At 43.6% G+C, this 19568-nt stretch overlaps 1 non-coding gene across 1 annotated transcript; it reads right to left on the bottom strand.

Moving 5' to 3' along the window:
• Positions 1 to 6719: 6719 nt before the first annotated feature.
• On the bottom strand, positions 6720 to 6883 carry LOC122678637. The gene has a single exon (XR_006336284.1). It is a non-coding gene; the product is annotated as a U1 spliceosomal RNA (small nuclear RNA).
• Positions 6884 to 19568: the final 12685 nt, after the last annotated feature.

Here is a 19568-nt window from a genome sequence, read left to right as displayed (position 1 = left end):
AGTTAAATAATCAATATGAGTATATACAGCCTTGACATCCTCCTTTCTCAATTTGGAACCATTCCGTGTTCCATGTCCAGTTCTAATGATGCTTCTTGAGCTGCATACAGGTTTCTCAGGAGGCAGCTAAGGTGGTCTGGTATTCCCATCTCTTTAAGAATTTTCCATACTTTGCTGTGATCCTCACAGTCAAAGGCTTTGGCCTAGTCAAGAAAGCAGAAGTAGGTGTTTTTCTATACACTAGCATAAAACACTAGGAGAGACTCTTTTTAAAGAAAAGTTTGGGGAAAAGGTGATGAGAATTTAGTATAACTAAAGTGAATGCTGTTTCACTTCAGAGTTTGATTTGTGTAGATCTCAAGGATATTCCTAGAAATGCCTTAAGGTAGATCCAGCATGAAATCACCTTCATAGCATTTTGGTATCCACAGGATGCAAATGGGTTGAGACACAGTTCCACTCCCTGCTCTCTTTTTGCTCATTTTATTTTGAGTTTCCCCCCTTTCCATTCATTCCTCAGTCTCTTTGGAGCAGGATTTCCCTGGAACGCCTTATTCCTGTCCAGGAGGATAACCAAACACGCTCCATTAACTGTTGACTCCTCCAGATGGGAGCTTTCCTCTTCTCCTCTACCTTCCCGCAAATGTGTAGGAAGGGCCTGTGGCCTGGGTTTTCAGTAACAAGTCATGTGGTTTTGGGTAGTCCTTAGACCTTGGAAACATAGCTCCTCCCCTGTAAATTATGGAACTGGACTTGGATACCTTCTGAAGTCCCTATTGTTGCTCACATCCAGGACTCTCCAGTAGCCTGCTTCTCCTCCTCAGAGGGTAGCGATGAAAAGGTAGAAGAGGGTCCTTTCTCAATGAAGATCCTCTGCTCCCATAGCAGTCTATTTCCAGCTGTATATGAGGGACGCTCAGCACGTCCATCCCTGAATGTGTGGGAAAGCGTACAGATGAAGGGGATTAAAGAGTGAAAGGACTGTTGAGGATTGAGCGGTGGGGATCCAGTTAAGGCTCTGAAGCAGCTCTGAGCGGAGACATCACCAAGCACAGGTGGGGTGAGGAGGGGTCCTTCGATGCTGCACCACAGGCTAGAGGAAAGTTTAGGGAGGTGTTCCTTCTAAATCATGGATCTCACTTTCCTCTCCAGCCAGCCTGTGCTCTCCCTTCAGCTCGTCCTGTCAACAGGAGCTCTGTCTGCCCCTGGCCCCAGTCACCATGTGGCCAACCCTCCAGTCTCAGCAGGACCTAACAAACACTCACATTGCTTCTCTCCCTCTCTCTGTCTTTCACAGATACCAATTGCTTTAGGAACTAAGGAAAGATATTGTCAATTTGAGAAACCACACTATAAAATGTACCTTTTCCACTTGATGCAAAAAAAAATCTACGACAGCAACTCAATTTAAACCTCAGCAACACTGGAGGGATCCCTTCCTGAGAATGAGCATCCCAACCGACAACCACGCTCCACACCCCAAGGGACAGAATTGATGGGAGTCATCCCAGTCATCAGCCTCACAATGTAATCCTCAGTAATGTGATCAGTGCTTTGATGGACACACAGTTTGGAAAGACCTTAACTCTTGCACCTCTAAATATTCATCCTCCACACACCAGCATGGGAACAACTGGAGGAAGACAACATATCATCCTGGTCATTCTTTGCCACCAGATGGACTGTGCTCAAAGCAGACAGCATTTACTATGCATTGTTCTTGCTGAAAGTGTTTGTCCTGTGTTTACTATTGAGGTAGATATCAGATAACTGCAGAATTTAGACCTTTGAACCAGACAACTGGCCAATTTTTCTTCAAACAGTCGATGTTTGCACCAAAAAGACAGCAAAAAGGAAAAGAGATGTTTTAGGCTCCAAAGGACTAAAAAGATCATGTTACTTTATTTCTTTAGTCCTTTGGAACCTCAAACATCTCCTCAGCTTCTTGCAGTTTTCTTTGATGCTCGTGACATTGACTTGTTTGCAGAGGATAGGTCAGCTGTCTACTCAAAGGTCTCCATTTTGCAGTTGTCTGATCATTTCCTCATGAGTAAATTCAGGTGAACCCTTTTTGCCAGGAACACCATCTAGTACATGCTGTGTGCTTCCTAGTGCAGCCTGTTTGGAGGCTAAGAGTGTCCACTTTACCTGTCACCACTATCATTATTTTAGCATTGAACACTGTTATGCAGAGGCTTAGAAGATCTGTTCATTGAAAAGACAGGCTTTTGTGTCTGTAATGAGTAATTTGATGAGTGGTATTTCGAGAGTGTATGAATATCATATTCTATGATGCTCTTTCTGTAAAAATTTTACCATCCTTTATTGATCCCTGATGTGTGTCAGTTATCATATCTGTGGTATTGCCAGCTTTGTGCTGTGGAAAAGACAATCCCTACCCCTAACATATTATTAAAAATATTTTTGTGTTTCACTGTGGACCCATGCTTTTTTAAAATTCAGTGTTATAATCCCTTATTTTCTTACATTTATTTTTAATTGGAGGCTAACTGCTTTACACTGTTGTGCTGGTTTCTGCCATACACCAGTGGGAATCAAACGTAAGTATAAATATGTCCCCTCCTTCTTGAACTTCTTCCCACCCCTCCCCCACCCACAGTCCATTATTAACATGATTGATTTTATTAATATAAAGACTCTGTTTCTCATGTGCCGTGCTGTGCTTAATTGCTCAGTCATGTCCGACTCTTTGCACCCCCATGGACTGTAGCCCCCCTGGCTCCTGTGTCCATGGGGATTCTCCAGGCAAGAATACTGGAGCGGGTTGCCATGCTCTACTTCAGGGGATCTTTCCAACCCTGGGATCGAACCCAGGTGTCCCCCATTACAGGCGGCTTCCACCAGGGCAGCCCAAGAATACTGGAGTGGGTATCCCATCCCTTCTCCAGGGAATCCGACAACCAGGAATCGATCCGGGGTCTCCTGAATCCCAGGCAGATTCTTTACCAGCTGAGCTACCAGGGAAGCCCCTTTGTTTCTCCTATTCAGTTTTGTATCTTAAACTCCTCTCGCATCTTTTCATCTATGTTTCCTATTTGTAGTAGATGGTATCTTCTCTGTTTCTTTCTCTGTGATTTTCTTTTCTTTGTGTATGCATATTTGTGTGTGTGTGTGTGTTTTGCTTGGTATTTTGGAAGGCCTGGATAGCTAGTTAGTGCACTAACATTTTTGACACGCTAGTCCTTTAGTATTTTGTCACATGTCTAATATTTGAAGTATATGTTTTAAATGTTGTCTATCAACCTCAACTACTTACTACTGTGATGATCGAGGACATTCTTTGCTTTTTTCTTCTGTCTTTACCTACCTGATAGTATTATTACCTTATTGCATTATTTCAACCCAATCAAATGTATGCCCTTTATATACCATATTTTCCCTACCTTTTTTTGTTAATGTGCTAGTTGGTAGGGTAGAGGTAGGAGCTGGAGGAGGGGCCCACTGGGTCCTTTCGACCCCCTGGTGGCACAGGATGGCTGTCCCACTCTGGGAGTACTAGCAGCCTCCCTGCAGAAGTTTGAGGGTGTACCTAGGCTGCCCCCAGAGCAGGGCCCACAACACAGTGGCTTAATCAATCTACAATCACATATATTCAGTGATGACCAGATGTACAAAACTCAAGTTTCCTGTCAAATCTTGATGAATAGAGTTCATCTTTAAAGATTTCTCATGATGGTCTGAGGACTTCTTAAGTTTGATATACCTAATACATTTCTTCTGTTGCTTTGATTCAGTACAGACACCTTGGCTCAATAAAAAGAACTTATCCACAATGAGTTCAATTGATTTTTGAAAAGTAAATATTGTCTTAATTTGTATGTTCTGCTGAGATGTAGAATGCAAATTGATTTTTTTTTCACTGAGGACAAAGGGTGATCTGGAGCTTCAGGACATGTTTTCTTTTAGAAAGCAAGTCTTTCAGCTCTACTAGGATAGGTCTTAGGACTGACTATTCCAGGTCTGTTTCCCCTAGGTCTCTATAATTTTCTCTCCGATCCTTCCTCACTATCTTTTGTCCATTTCTATTCTGTTTGATGCTTTCATTTTTAATGCAGTGTCCCATATTAGTTTAGATAAATATGTTCTCTATGTACCTTGTCATTTAGCCTTTTTTTTTCCCAAAGAATTTTCCTTACCTTCAATTTTTTTTAATCTCTGCCAGTTCCAATTTCTCATTTCTTCTTTCCTGTCTACTTCTATCTCATGTCCTGAATTTCTTAGGTAAAATATTGAAGTTTTTTCCATGTGTATGTGTCTACAAATGCTTTGTTCAGAATAATTCAAAATATGGATGCCATTTTACATTTCCCAATGTTTTTTTTGTGATTTTGAGGCAATCTTCTTATTTGCTGAAATTTTTGACTCCACCTGCAATGCGGGAGACATGGGTTCGATCCCTGGGTTGGGAAGATTCCCTGAAGGAGGGCATGGCAACCCAATCCAGTTTTCTTGCCTGGAGAATCCCCATGGACAGAAGAGCCTGGAGGGCTACATACAGTTCATGGGGTCTGCAAAGCTGACACAACTAAGCACATAGCACTGGAAAAAACATAGCTTTGACTGGAATATAGTTGGAATAAAAGTTTAAATGTCCTTCCCTGGTTATTCTGACATCTGTGTCAGCTCTCGGTCACTCATAAATGATCAATGTGTCCCTTCATTGTGAGTCATTTCCCCTTCCTCTTTGGATACCTACAAATCGGATGGAATGCCAGACATTGTAAATGCTATCTTGTTGGGTGCTAGATAGTTTTGTGTTCCTATAAATGTTGAGTTTTGTTCAGGGTTGCCCTTAAGTTATTTGTAAACAGTTTGACAGTCTCAGGTCTTGCTTTTATGATTTGCTAAATGGTCTGGAGCAGCTGAACACTCAGTCTAGGGCTAACAAATTCCTGCTACTGAGCTAAGACTTCCTTGAGCACTCCACTCCACGATCTCCTTAATTACGAGGTTATTATTAGTATTTCCTAGTCTACCTGTTGAGGGCAAGCATGACTGTGAGTGCCAGGCTCTCTGTTCTGTCTGAGCCTGTGGAAGATTTCCCCCTGACTTTGGGGAGTTTTCTCCCAGGGCTGCACTGATCAGTACTTTGCTGCCCTCTGGAGGAGCCTCCTTTGCAGGGCTCTCCTGGTTACCCTCAGCATCTCTCTCCTCCCTGGGACTTTGTCCTATGCACTCTAGCTCCTTTGACATCCAGGAACTTGTCCTCAACTCAGCAAGGTCCACTGGGCTGGTTTTCAGTTTGCTCCTGGTGCCTCGCTTGGGAACTCTCCACGCAATCAGTTGGAGCCACTGGAGCCATTGTTTCCCATCTCTCAGGGATCACTCCCTGTCCTTCTTCACCTGATACCAAGTCTCCTGAAAATCTCTGTTTAATGTCCCCAGTCTGACTTTGTGGTTTCAGCAGTTCAGTAAACTTAGTTTCTATTAATTGTATATGGGTGTGGGGACCCTCTGAACTCAAGTTGTGAAAAAACCATTAAGATTCTAAAAGAGTTCTACATGGTACAGAACACAGGTACCCACTAAAATCTTTTGAGGTCTGCATTTGTCAAACAACAATTAAAGACTTCACACAAAGTGTCACGACTAGCAAACATCTTGCAAAGAAATCAGACATCATTGAGTGAGTGAACAACAACTGCAAGTATCTCAGTAGAAGTTTTGTCTGAGGTGTCTCAAAAGTAATCACACCCCTTCATTCAATTTCTTAAAGATTGGCTGACCTGCCTCTTGAGAAACCTGTATGCAGGTCAGGAAGCAACAGTTAGAACTGGACATGGAACAGACTGGTTCCAAATAGGAAAAGGAGGACATCAAAGCTGTATATTGTCACCCTGCTTATTTAACTTATATGCAGAGTACATCATGAGAAACGCTGGACTTGATGAAGCACAAGCTAGAATCAAGATTGCAGGGAGAAATATCAATAACCTCAGATATGCAGATGACACCACCCTTATGGCACAAAGTGAAGAACTAAAAATTCTCTTGATGAAAGTGAAAGAGGACAGTGAAAAAGTTGGCTTAAAACTCAACATTCAGAAAACTAAGATCATGGCATTCAGTGCCATCACTTCACGGCAAATAGATGGGGAAACAGTGGAAACAGTGGCTATTTCTCTGGGTTCCAAAATCACTGCAGATGGTGATTGCAGCCATGAAATAAAAAGACACTTACTCCTTGGAACGAAAGTTATGACCAACCTAGATAGCATATTAAACAGCAGAGACATTACTTTGCCAACAAAGGTCTGTCTAGTCAAGGCTATGGTTTTTCCACTGGTCATATATGGATGTGAGAGGTGGACTATAAAGAAAGCTGAGCACTGAAGAATTGATGCTTTTGAAATGTGGTGTTGGAGAAGACTCTTGAGAGTCCCTTGGACTGCAAGGAGATCCAACGAGTTCATCCTAAAGAAGATCAGTTCACGGTGTTTATTGGAAGAACCAGTATTGAAGCTGAAACTGCAGTCCTTGGGCCACCTGATGCGAGGAGACCCGAGTGTGATTTCCAGGTTAAGAAGATTCCCTGGGGAAAAAAATAGTGACCCACTCAAGTATTTTTGCCTTGAAAAAATCTCACAGAGAAGCCTGGCAAACTACACTCCGTGGGAACCACAAGAGTCAGATACAACTGAATAACTAAATCACTGCCAAGGAAACATGGATTAAGTCTGCAGTTATTACTTAGTTATCAGGGGAACGCGCGCACGCAGTCCCCCACTACCATAAATTACACAGTCGAGTTTCCCCTATTTGAGGAAATCGCAGAGGTCAACACACCCGGAGTGCAATGGGTGAGCCTCGCCCTGGGAGAACCACCTTCTTGATCATGGTATCTCCTCTGCCGGGTAAGTATGAGTTGACCTTCCCCCTGCGCCACACACAGCCTTAGACCCGTTCACTGTACACACACGCTGACTTTGCCGTTTCCCCGCAGTTCTTCCACTATCCTCCGCACCCTCTCCTTTCCCACACCCCTCAGTCCCTCCAAATAACTCTTCTAAAAAAACATATCCAACAAAATCTCATAAAAATTTCCGTAACGAGTGAAGTGGCTCGCTAGGAACAGGACCACTTCGCTGCAAGATTTACATAAACCAACCCCATTCGGGACCTCTAAGGCGGCTCCTCTTCTTCAACCCAACCCACGCCTGTGGAGATGACCAGTGGCGAGTCCCCTGTGACGGGAAGTGACGTCATGACTTCATCAACGTTAGCAATCGACATACTTACAACGATAGAAAAGACCTGGGGCGTCTTTGGTGGCTCAGGCGGTAAAGCATCAGTTTACAATCCAGGCAACCCGGGTTCGATTCCTAGGTCGCGAGGGTCCCCTGAAGAAATGGCTAACCCACTCCAATACTCTTGTCTGAAAAAAATCCATAGACGGCGGATCCTGGTAGGCTACAATCTATGGGCTTGCAAAAAGTCCAACACGACTCAGCAATATAACCTTCACCGTTTAAATGAGACATACATGGGTTTTTTTATTTCTTTGCACTTTAAAATTTTTATTTTTTATTTGGGTATAGCCAGTTAACAATGTTGTGGTAGTTTCAGGTGAATAGCGAAGGGATTCAGCCATACACATACATGGAGATCCGGACGGATTTTGCCAGCCTCCTCGGAGTCTGACCCTTCGGGCTGGATTGCACGCCGAGGAGAGAAATTTAGGGATCGTGTGTTACACTGATGCAAATGTTTTTAAGTAATAAATAAGTTGTAAAAACATGTCAGGAAGCAACAGTTAGAACTGGACATGGAACAACAGACTGGCTCCAAATAGGAAAAGGAATACATCAAGGCTGTCTATTGTCACCCTGCTTATTTAACTTATATGCAGAGTACATCATGAGAAACGCTGGGCTGGCAGAAGCACAAGCTGGAATCAAGATTGCCGGGAGAAATATCAGTAACCTCAGATATGCAGATGACACCACCCTTATGGCACAAAGTGAAGAACTAAAAATTCTCTTCACGAAAGTGAAAGAGAAGAGTGAAAAAGTTGGCTTAAAGCTCAACATTCAGAAAACTAAGATCATGGCATTCGATCCCATCACTTCACGGGAAATAGATGGGGAAACAGTGGAAACAGTGTCAGACTTTATTTTTGGGGGCTGCAAAATCACTGCAGATGGTGACTGCAGCCATGAAATTAAAAGACACTTAATCCTTGGAAGGAAAGTTATGACCAACCTAGATAACATATTAAATAGCAGAGACATTACTTTGCCAACAAAGGTCTGTCTAGTCAAGGCTATGGTTTTTCCAGTGGTAATGTATGGGTGTCAGAGTTGGACTGTGAAGAAGGCTGAGCACCAAAGAATTGATGCTTTTGAACTGTGGCGTTGGAGAAGACTCTTGAGAGTCCCTTGGACTGCAAGGAGCTCCAACCAGTCCATCCTAAGGGAGATCAGTCCTGGGTGTTCATTGGAAGGACTGATGTTGAAGCTGACACTCCAGTATTTTGGCCACCTCATGCCAAGAGTTGACTCATTGGAAAAGACTCTGATGCTGGGAGGGATTGGGGGCAGGAGGAGAAGGGGACAACAGAGGATGAGATGGCTAGATGGCATCACCAACTCGATGGACATGAGTTTGAGTAAATTGCGGGAGTGGGTGATGGACAGGGAGGCCTGGCGTGCTGCAATTCATGGGGTCGCAAAAAGTCGGACACGACTGAGAGACTGAACTGAACTGAACTGAAAACAGTGAATAGAAATACAGAGACAAAATAAAAGCATATGTATATTTCATGTGTGTAAACATATGGATTTCGGGTTACATCTCAAAGTGCTACTCGGTGGACTTGTTTTCTGTGCAGATTCTTCCTGTTTCATTCTGAGGATATCCCAAGGACCATGCTTTTCCTTTGCTTACCATACAGAATACAAGAAATGAGGACTCTGAAATAGAAACTGATGACTAAAATAAGGGCAAGAAAGATGACGTGAGAGAGTGAGGTTTGCTTGGAGAGTGAGGTTTGTCTATTTGTTTTCTCTTACTGCAGAAGACTGGGTTAGACCTGAGGGCAGAGAAGTGGGAGGCTGGAGAAGACAGCCAACTTGTGTTTTCCGACCAGAGAGCAAGGGGAAATGGACTGACTTGATCCTTGAGGTGCCTTTGGTTTAAGGGGGAAGGTGACTTCTGGAAAATCTTGGGGCGAACAGCAAAGGAACTCAGCATGCAGTTAACTTCCACGAAGAATCTCGCTTTCTGCCTCCCTCCCCCCCCCCCCATTTCTATCTCTGCAGTATCAGAAATAGATTCTGGCTCTTTTCATATGACATAAACTTAAATCCAGGGCTAGTAATACCTTAAAGAATCTCCAGAAAACTGGAGAATGAATTTATACAAACTGGGAGGAAGAAAAAAGGCTGATGAAAGCCAGCACACAAACCAAATGGAAAGGACACTGGTGCCTTCTGCTCAGTAACAAACCCTCTAACTGCACAGCTGACCCTGTTGGGCCTGGGCATTAGACACCACCCGTGGTTCCATGACTTCTGCTGCACCTGGTTGGTGTTCAACTAAAGATCTTGTCGTGGGGGGATTCTTCTGTTGTAGTGGCCAGAAAGAATTATCCCAGGGCCCACTCCTGTGTCTCTCACCTCCTATTAAATGCTGGAGTATTTGTAACTTGTAGGGAGTGGCCAGTTCCTGGTAATAGATCCACATCTTAGCCCCTCAGAAAACTAAGTGTGTGATCCTTAGAAGTTGTAGAATATGGAAAATTCCTCATCAAGGGGAAGGGGGGTTCAGATAGTAGTTGATCAAGATATAACAAAGGACAGCCCTGCAGCTAGCCCAGCGAAGAACATTATAAATTCAGTGCCCCATTTGACACAGTGCAACCCTGTGTCAAATAGACCAGGCATGCACAACCCTTTCTTGGAGCATATTAGACGTTTATCCCTGAGTGCAAGCGAGGTTTCAGCCTCTTATATGGGGATGGTTGTACCTCATCCAGTATTATTTACATTTTCTTCACTGAGAATTAAATAGCTTGAAAGTTCCCATTTCTGGGGATAGAGTAATTGGTCTAAAGCTATGGTAACAGATTCCCACCATAAGTGGTTTTAAATATTCTTTATTCACCGAGGTCCACTGTAGGAGTTTCCTATTGCTACTGTTACATGTCACTACATATTTAGTGCCTTAAAACAACACACATTTCTTATCTTATGATTCTGGAGGTCAGAAGTTCAAGATGCATCTCCCTGGGCTAAAATCAATGTGACAGTTGTGTTGTGGTGGTTCTTTGAGATGCTAGGGGAGAATCCGTTTACCTTGTCCAGCCTCTAAAAGATGCCCAGATTCTACTCTCATGGGCTGCTAGTTACAACTGATCAAGTTATTCTCACAACACATTATTCTGACACCAAGTCTCTTTCCTCCCTCTATATGACCTTTGTGATTCCATGCAGTGCCCATCTCAAGATCTTTAATTTAATCACACTGCAAAGTCTCTTTTGCCATGTCAAGTAACATAATCACAGATTCCAGGGACTCAGATGTGGACATCTTTGGGGAAGCATTAGCCTGCCACCGCAGCCAGAATCCTCAGTGACCACATTTCTGCTCTCTTCTGAAACTCATCCAGGTGAAAGCAAGTCAATCCACGGCTTCTTAGAATCAGCCAGTCAACAGCTGTGCCCTGAGCTCAGGCAGTAGAGTCAGAGAGAGAGAGAGAGAAGGAGAAAGTCTATGGGGAGATGAATCTGAGTAGCCAGTGCCTGGGAAGTTCCTAGGGACAAGAGCTGAGAGCTGCAAATGCCTTCATGGGGGGAGAAGGCTGGGGAGGGTGTTAGGAACTGAATGTATATCACCACCACCAGCACCCACCACCACCTAATTCATATGTTGACCCCTAATCCCTGTGGGGCTGTATTTGGAGAAAGCATTTTGAGGAAGATGTTGTTCAGTCATGTCCACCTCTTTGCAACTGCTGTGGCCTTCAGCATGCCAGGCTTCCCTGTCCTTCACATCTGGAGATTGCTCAAACTCATGTCCGTTGAGTCGGTGATGCCATCCAACCATCTTGTCTTCTGTTGTCCCCTTCTCCTCCTGCCTTCTATCGTTAAGGAAGTAATTAAGGTGGCTCAGAATGTAAAGCGTCTGCCTACAATGCGGGAATCTGGGTTTGATTCCTGGGCCGGGAGGATCCCCTGGAGAAGGAAATGGCAACCCACTCCAGTACTCTTGCCTGGAAAATCCCATAGCCGGAGGATCCAGGTAGGCTACAGTCCATGGGCTTGCAAAGAGTCAGACAGGACTCAAGGATATAACTTTCACTTGCATAAGCTTAAATGAGGCCATAGCCTTGGGGTCCTGATCTGATAGGATTAGTGTCCTTGTGAGAAAAGAAACCAGAGAGCTTGGGCTCCTGCCCTACCCCAGCTCAACCACAGAGAAGAAGCCCGGAGAGGACCCAGTGAGAAATCTGCTCTAACATTTGCAAGCCAGGAAGAGTGTTTGCATCATAAATTGAATTGACATGACATGACATGAACGTGACATGAGTCTTTATCTTGGACAACCATCCTCCAGAATGTGTGAAAACAGACTGATAGGTAAGCCACCCAATCTATGGTAATTTTGTATGGTTTGCCTGAGCTGACTAATACAGGAGGTTGCTTAACCATTGGCCTGAGAATCTTCTCCTACCTGGGCCTTTGTGGGATCTGCCCCAATTTTGTTCATTTCCTGTAATTAGTACTCACAGCCTGCTTTCCCTTATTAAGGCTTATCTGTGACTTTAGAATGAGAATTGATCACCTGGTTTAGGGTTTTATAGTATAAGTTATTCCATGTAACAATAACCTGCACAAAGGAGTTGGTTTTTTGGTTTGGTTTTTTTTTTTGTAAACAGTTTTTGCATCTTCCCAAATATCAACCTGGCATGTTTTGAACAGCCAGATTGAGATTTTTGCAGAGTGACCCCATGAGAACATGTGGCCTGCATTTCCTCTTCTCCTGGGAGATTTCTGTGGTTTGGACTCTCCAGAGCCACAGACTAGGGTTTGGGTGCTGCTGAGAAATCTGTGGCTAGCTCTAAGGAGACCTAGGCAAAAAAGAAAAAATCCCTAGAATCAGAGCATGGAAGGGGGCTGGAGGGGGATGTGATAAGAGGCTGCTCTTATGGGAACCAAGGGGGTTGGAAGATGAAAGAGGTGGTTGGGCATGTGTAACTGTCCACCATGAGGTCAGGAGAAGTTCAAGAGAGAGCAGCTGCTAATCTGGGACCAGGACTAGAACTTTCTTTGCCATTCAGGCTCTGGTCATCTTCCTCCTTACTCTGCCTCTGTTTTCCCCTCCTCCTCCTTTAGAATTGACAAGGAAACATATTATCCCTTAAAGCCTTCAGAAGGTAAGACAGTCCTGTTGACATTTTGATTTTAGTCTAATGAGAACTTTGTTGGCCTCCAACAAAATTGAAGATAATAAAAGTGTGTTCTTTTAAGGTAATAAAAGTGTGTTCTTTTAAGAGGCTAAACTCATGGTCACTTATTACAGCAGACATAGAACATCAGTTCAATGTGTCTATTACATTCACTTTAGAAGTTATAAGATGGGGGACATAATGAACCCTGTATGGACCTGCAGGTTGTCTACTGACAGGTCAAGCAATATTGGTACTTCTTTGAAGCATTTCATTAAGTGTCTTTTTTCCTTTCTATTTTTTTCCCCTCAAGGACTCTCACCCTATTTCCTGCACAGTTATACCCAACGTGGTTCTCATTTACAGCAAATTGGAAGACATTGGTGATGACACAGGTTGATTTCATTTGTTTTAGAATGGATTCTAACGTGTAGAGGGAAATAATATAATTTATGAAAAGTTAAATATTGCAGAATACTCCATCTTAAAGATACACTTTTTTGCAACTTTTTTTTTAAAATTAGGGTGAAGCACTACCTTTCAAAGGGTGAAACACAAAATAGCTTTTAGGAATTTTCCCCAAAAGTAATTTGTGATTTGATCCTGACCAGGTCTGAAATTTACATGATTCATATGCTGTTGTTTTTGTAAAATCTTTGTCCACAAAATGAAGTTTTTTAAAAGCATTACTTGAGTCCTCCATTAATTACTGATTATATTATCAATTCCTAGAGTCCCCAGCAACACTGGGATGAAGGAAAATTTCTGGGATGCTTGAATAACCACACAGCAAAGGATACTCCAATTTTACTACTTTATCTTAAAATAATAGTTCATATCTTGGCTGACTTTTCACCCATTCTGCTGATTCTGCCAGTGAGTTCCTCTATAGTGACAGCCAGAGGTGCTGATGGAAAATATGTAATTAGCTAAGTGTAAAAAGCAGAAGTTGAGGTCTTTCCATCTACTTCAAAAAGGGGGCATGTTGCTCTTCCTCAGGGCTGAGTCTCTTGAAGGATCGTTTTGTAATTGGTGGTAGGGGTGGTGAGTTTTTTTGTTCATGTTGTTGCTTGTTTTATTTTTCAACTGTTACTAGGAATTAACTGTGGAATGAGTGCTTGATTTTAATTCTGGAAGGCAAAAGAATGTAACGAAGGACATTTTCCAAGGAATGTTTGAAGATCTTCATGTTAATTTGTGGTTCAACGAATCTACTTTTTAATTAAAGATATTTAATTAAAAGAGAACAAACTTATATATGGGTTTGAATCAGTGTTATAGAACAATAGGTCTTAAACGGTGATCTACAGCTTACCCACATCAGAAACATATGGTTGTGTTTATGTGAAAAATTCAGACTCTAGGACTCCACACCAACAAAATCTCTGGGAAATGGAAGCCAGGAAATATATTCTCGCTAAATAGACCAGAAATAGGAGGCCCTGGGCCTCTCCTACTGCTTCCGTGGGCCTGAGGAGCTGAGCCTGTGTTCCAGGTGCTCCTGTGGGTGGTTGTTAATGCAGATGGACTCCTCTAGGCCCTGGGGCAGATTCCAGATTTCACCAAGATGTTCCTCTAGCAGGTCAGCCCCTGCAAGCCACCTAGCAGGATAGGAGGAGGTGGGGATGGAGCACCCTGGTCACTCGTGGGGCCCACACTGGGGGTGGGGCTCGGCCAGCAAAATCCCAAAGATCACCATCCTCTCTCACACAGACATCCAGAAGTTTAGGTGAGCTTGCTTGAAGAGTAAACTGGCTTCAAACACAGGACAGGTGATGCTAAGCAAGCCCCAGTGGCCTCCTCCCATACAGGGTATGTGTAAGGGAGTTGTAATACATGGCCAGTTACCTGGGCAACTGGTAGGTGTAAGGCGTTTCCCATTGTCTAGAAAAATAACTCAAGGCTGTGGCTCTCGGTCTAGACCCTAGACAGGTGTTAACTTTGCCTCAGTTGACTTGAGGGTACTAGGGAGGAGCTCAATTAAGCTTAATTCCTCTCCTTGCACTGACCCTTGACTGAACATTCCTTCACAAGGAACAATGCTCTTCCTCCACCCTTAGAGAGAAGGCCTAAGGTAAAAGTGGGTATCTCATGGACTTCCCTGGTGGCCCCGTGATTAAGAATATGCCTGCCAATGGAGGGGACATGAGTTTGATACCTGGACCAGGAAGATTCCACATGCTGCAGGGCAACAAAGCCCATGCGTTCACCACAGCTAGTGAAGCTCATATGCTCTAGAGTCCTGGCTCCATAACAAAAGAAGGGACCACAATGAGAAGCCTGTGCACCATAACTAGAGAGTAACCTCCACTTGCTGCAACTAGAGCAAGGTCCTGCATAGCAATGAAGACCCAGCACAGCCAAAAATAATAAATAAATAAAGTTTAAACTGTTAGTACCTCATGTCAACTCATCCTGTGTGGTTAATGATTGGTTCTCAACAATTCCCTGAAATCACTTTTATTATGGAAGGAAGAAAGCTCCCTCAACTGTGATGTGGTCTTTGGGAGCAAAAATGATTGTACTGATGTCTGCTATTTAATGTTTCAACTAACCATCCCTTGCCTCATCAAGGCCATTGCCTTTGGTTGCTAAAGTTTTGAATACTTGCCATCTCCAGTGCTTCCAGCAGGTAATCCAGGTGAATTTGCTTTTCCAAAGGAGATTGGCTGATTCTATGTCCTGTTATTTGCAAACAGACCTTAAAATGCCTTTTCTTAGCTCTTCTACCTGCAACCCTGATTTGGAAGTGCCAGTTCAATCTCAGTCACAATTATCTACTCCTCCATAAATGACTGCACCTGTGTTTGCATAAAAACATCTCTAGTATGACATTATCTTTGTCTGTATGGCACTGAAGTAGGAATCTGACAGCTGAATAGAGAGTTGGAAAAAACACTCCAAAGAAAAGAACAAAAGATGCAGGAAAGAGCAGTGGGTGGGGTGCTAATGACAGACTCCATCAAATGCCTCATTTTAACTGAGGACAGCCTTTTTCTGAGAATCCCAGTTGTCTTCTGTTGGAACTGGGCTGCATCCCAGCATTCACCTGTGTGATGCGCCTCTCCACCAGGTGGAGACCAGGGAGCTAGGAGTTAGAAGGAGAGTTTGAATTGGGTTGGTACACAGGGCACGTTCATGGGGTTAGGATCTGTGTAGAAACAGCCCCACATTCTGTTATAACTCTTGATGATGGAAGATGTTCTGTGAATGTTGGCACCTGGCATTCTGGAAGGGTCTGAGAGTGGGCTGCGAGGGGACTAGGGTGCAGGGACTGAGAAGGATGTGATGAGAGCACAGAGATAATCACTGACTCGCTCACACCCTGCTCCGCCCCGAGGCCCGGGGTGGGGAGGATGAGGGGTGCACTTGGAAGGACTTGGCACTGCTAGGGCCCTTCCTTTTCCTCACTCTGTGAGCAGGGTCTAGAGGAGAAATGGAGGAGGATGCCCTGGTAGAAAAGAGATGGATCCTAAATGAGACTTCATTTCACAGGCTGACCCACTCAGCTTTGTGTTTACCTGTGGGTTTGGAGTGAAGCTGGCACATGGAGGAGCCTGAGGATAGGTCTCCAGTTATGCTCACTTCCTGAGGTCTCATCATGTACCACTGGCCACTGCTGCCCAGTTCTGTCCTGGAAAAGAGTGGGGTTGGGCAGGGTTGGGCACCATGCTATAAAGAAGACATTTTCCCTTGAGAAGCCACCTTGACAAGGGACTTGTTTTACTTAAGCTGAGTCATGCCTGTTGCTGCTAGGACTTCAAGGTCTTCATTCTCGGCCATTTGTTTAATGTTGGGGCTTTTTCCTTCATGAGAACCTCCCTGGAATTTTTGTCTGAAATGCAGTTTCTCGAGTCTTATCCCCAAGTTTACAACAGGTCCTGTAGTGTCTCTGGTGTAGATTTCCTATACTGTGCAGCCAGCACCCAGGGATTGGGACCTGTCTCCTGTGTGATATCACAGTTAATCATCCAAGGTTAGTACTACTTTCTCTATTTTACATGATACATTCTTCTCCATTATACATGAGATCCATATGCTCAAAGAGGGGAATGAAATCACCATGCAAAGCAGACTTGGTATTTTGGTGGAGTTGGAATTTGCATCTTGGACTTCTGTCACCAGGGCTGTGCTTTCATTGTTTTCACATAGACACAGGGTAGGATCGGTGGAATTCGGGTAGGGAGCAGAAGACCTCAGTAAGAGTTAGTGATTCCTGGTAACTAGTATGGATCTGCTTGACAAGTATTTACTGAATATTCTATGTGGCAGGCCTTGAAGAGACTTTGGGTGGAGGGTTGACTAAGGCCCAGAGAAGGCCTGGCTCTCAGGAACATGGCCTCTAGCACAGGAGCCAGATGCTTTACAGAGAAGCACATCTAATTTTAAAATACAGACTGTGACGTATTCAACATTCATGCATTCCTTGGTCCCACTGTGTCCAACCAGTTGGTAAACACAGTATAAATATGGGACTACTGGGAGGAGTTTGGGCTTCTGGTGATTCAGATGGTAAAGAATCTGCCTGCAATGCAGGAGACCTGCATTCAATCCCTGGGTCAGGAAGATACCCTGGAGAAAGAAATGCCAATTATAAATACAGGACTATTGAAAAGAGATGAAATTCTTTTGGGGAAATGTCCATCAGGTATTTTTATTTTAAGAAGGAAAATAAGAAGTATGTTTGATCAAATGTCCCCTGAAATTTAGCCATGGGGTCCTGGTGCTTTTGGATACAAAAACTTGTGGTCAAGGTTTGTGCGGCAGCTATGCTGCCTAAGGGTGTGGGAATTTAGGCAAAATCTCCACATCTCTCTGGGCCTCAGTTTCCCCATCCGTAAGAGAAGGTTATTCCAATTCTCCAAATTTCTTTCCTGCTGAGTTTTTTCTGAGTGCATAAGAGACTGAGATGCATGTTAAACGTGCACTGGGATCTGCAGCCAAGACCTGATCTTGGTTCCTTCTCTGTGTGTCTCCTATAGGAGCCTCAACTGGGCCCACACACTGGAAACACAGAGAGGAGAGAGGGGATGGAAGAAAGGAAATCAGCAGGTTCGGAGGATGAGAAAACCCAGAGAAAAGCAAGGTAATGGTCGAGGAGCTGTTTGCCAAGGGAGGTGAGGATAAGGGCAAGCTGAGCTTGGAAAGTTCAATAGGAAGTGAGGAATGCACAGCATCATGAAAGTTCTCAAGGAGCAACCTGAGCTGAGCAGGAAGGACCAGGAGAGTAACTTAGTCCACAGTGAACTTGTGCACCTGCCGAGGAGATCCACACGACGGATCCAGTTGGCTTATACTGCTAGGAGCACCAATTCCAGGAGGAGGATGAGGTCTATACTGCTGGGAGCACCAGTTCCAGGAGGAGGATGATGAGACCCTGAGGCTCTGCCCTAGACCCCCAGCCTGAAACGTGGAAGCGCCCACACGTGGATGTCCTCCAAGTAAGTGTGCAATAAGGTGGATAAATGGTGTTTGGAGAAAATTAGAGATCTTCATTCTTATCAGGGGCCAGGATAATGGGACTCATTTCTGAAGCAGAGATGGTAATAATATTCTTCTGCATGTATAATTTTGAGGCTTTACGCACATCATCTCTTAACTATGTGTTGAGTGCTTAATTTGCAGACAAGAAAGAGTATGTATACTGTTCCAGTGTATAAATTTGTTAAAAAGGCAAATTCATTTAAACTGGCAATGGTTCCTTGGGGCTAAGAGTTGAGGGCATGATGCACTGCAAAGGGGAACAAGGAAAGTTGTGACCAATGGAAACACCCTGCATCTTGATTCTGGCTGTGGTTTCCATAGTGTATACATCTATCAAAATGCATTTAGTTGTATATTTTTAAATGGTGCAGTCAAGAGGACTCATATAAAAATCTACCATGTTTCTCCATACCAGCAATATTAGGAAATGAAATTCAGTAAAACATAATAGAGAGAAACATCCATGATCATTTAATGCTGAAGAATACAGATACTGACGACTCCTGAAATCTATTGCTAAGAGAAATTAAAGAAGACCTAAATAAACAGAAATATACATTATATTAATAGACTGGAAAACAATATTTTTAGAATGTTTGATCCTTGTTCTTCTGAATAGTATTACAGCTGGCATTTGGGGGGAGGTCTAGTTTTGCAGGCGAATTATAACATGTAAGTGGAAATCAAAGTATCTCAATTAGCCAAGACTGAGAATTAAGTTGGAGGATTTACTCTACTAGATTTCAAAACTCAGGTTAAAACTACAGTAATTAAGACACTATACTGGTGTAAGTAAACAGAACACAAACTGATGAATGAAAGAGGAAAGATAGAAAAGTTACCCACACCCATATTCAGCTTTTTAATAAAGTCACAAATATGCATCACGGGGTAATGATAGACTTCTCTGAAAAATATCTGTTGTGATAAACAGTATCAAGTGAGAAATTATTAATACATTGGGGAAGTTTTCGGTAGAAATGCAGTATAGGTGAAGGAAACAGCTTGTTGGAAGAATCTGACACAAGAGTGAACTGGAAAATGTGGTCTGGGGTTTCGGAGTAGAAGGGACGCTACCCGGGTGTGGCTCCAGCACTTACAGCAAGGGGGTCTTGGCCCTTTAGAGACCCTCTCTGTGCCTCAGTTTCTTCAACTGCAAAGCAGCAGAGAGTTATGTTTTTGGCACCAGTCAATTTTGAACAGTAGAAGTACCATAAATGAAATAATCATCCCCTCGAATCATGAGGGAGGTCAATGAAATCAGTGGGTAAAACTAAGTGCACACCTGAGTGCCTTTAACAAATAGATTCCAGGTCCCACCTCAACTCGCTGAACCACAGTTGCTTCAGGAGAGGAGTGTGCACTTGTCTGGGTGCTAACTCAGATTAGTGACTCTTACAATCATCAGCTTGGGGACAGAACACACTGAGGTGTATAACTTTTACCCAAACACAAGTAGGACAGAGCAGAAGCACAGGGGTGTTTCCAATCCAGTGACTAAAGCAGAGAACTATAGGGAGACTCTAGAGTTGAAGGACTAGGCCCATCTGACCCCATTTTACTCTTGTCCAGTTTACAGCAGAGACACAAGTCCTTGGGGACACATGCCTGTGGCAGCTGACCATCCACCTTGAGGAAAGTGAGAGGCCTAATTTTTAATTCATTCTGGTTTTGA

The sequence above is a fragment of the Cervus elaphus genome, chromosome 20 (assembly GCF_910594005.1).
Source record: "Cervus elaphus chromosome 20, mCerEla1.1, whole genome shotgun sequence".
In the NCBI taxonomy this organism is placed as follows: Eukaryota; Metazoa; Chordata; class Mammalia; order Artiodactyla; family Cervidae; genus Cervus; species Cervus elaphus.
The sequence above is the reverse complement of the archived record's forward strand: the minus strand, read 5'-3'. Positions and strand labels throughout refer to the sequence as shown.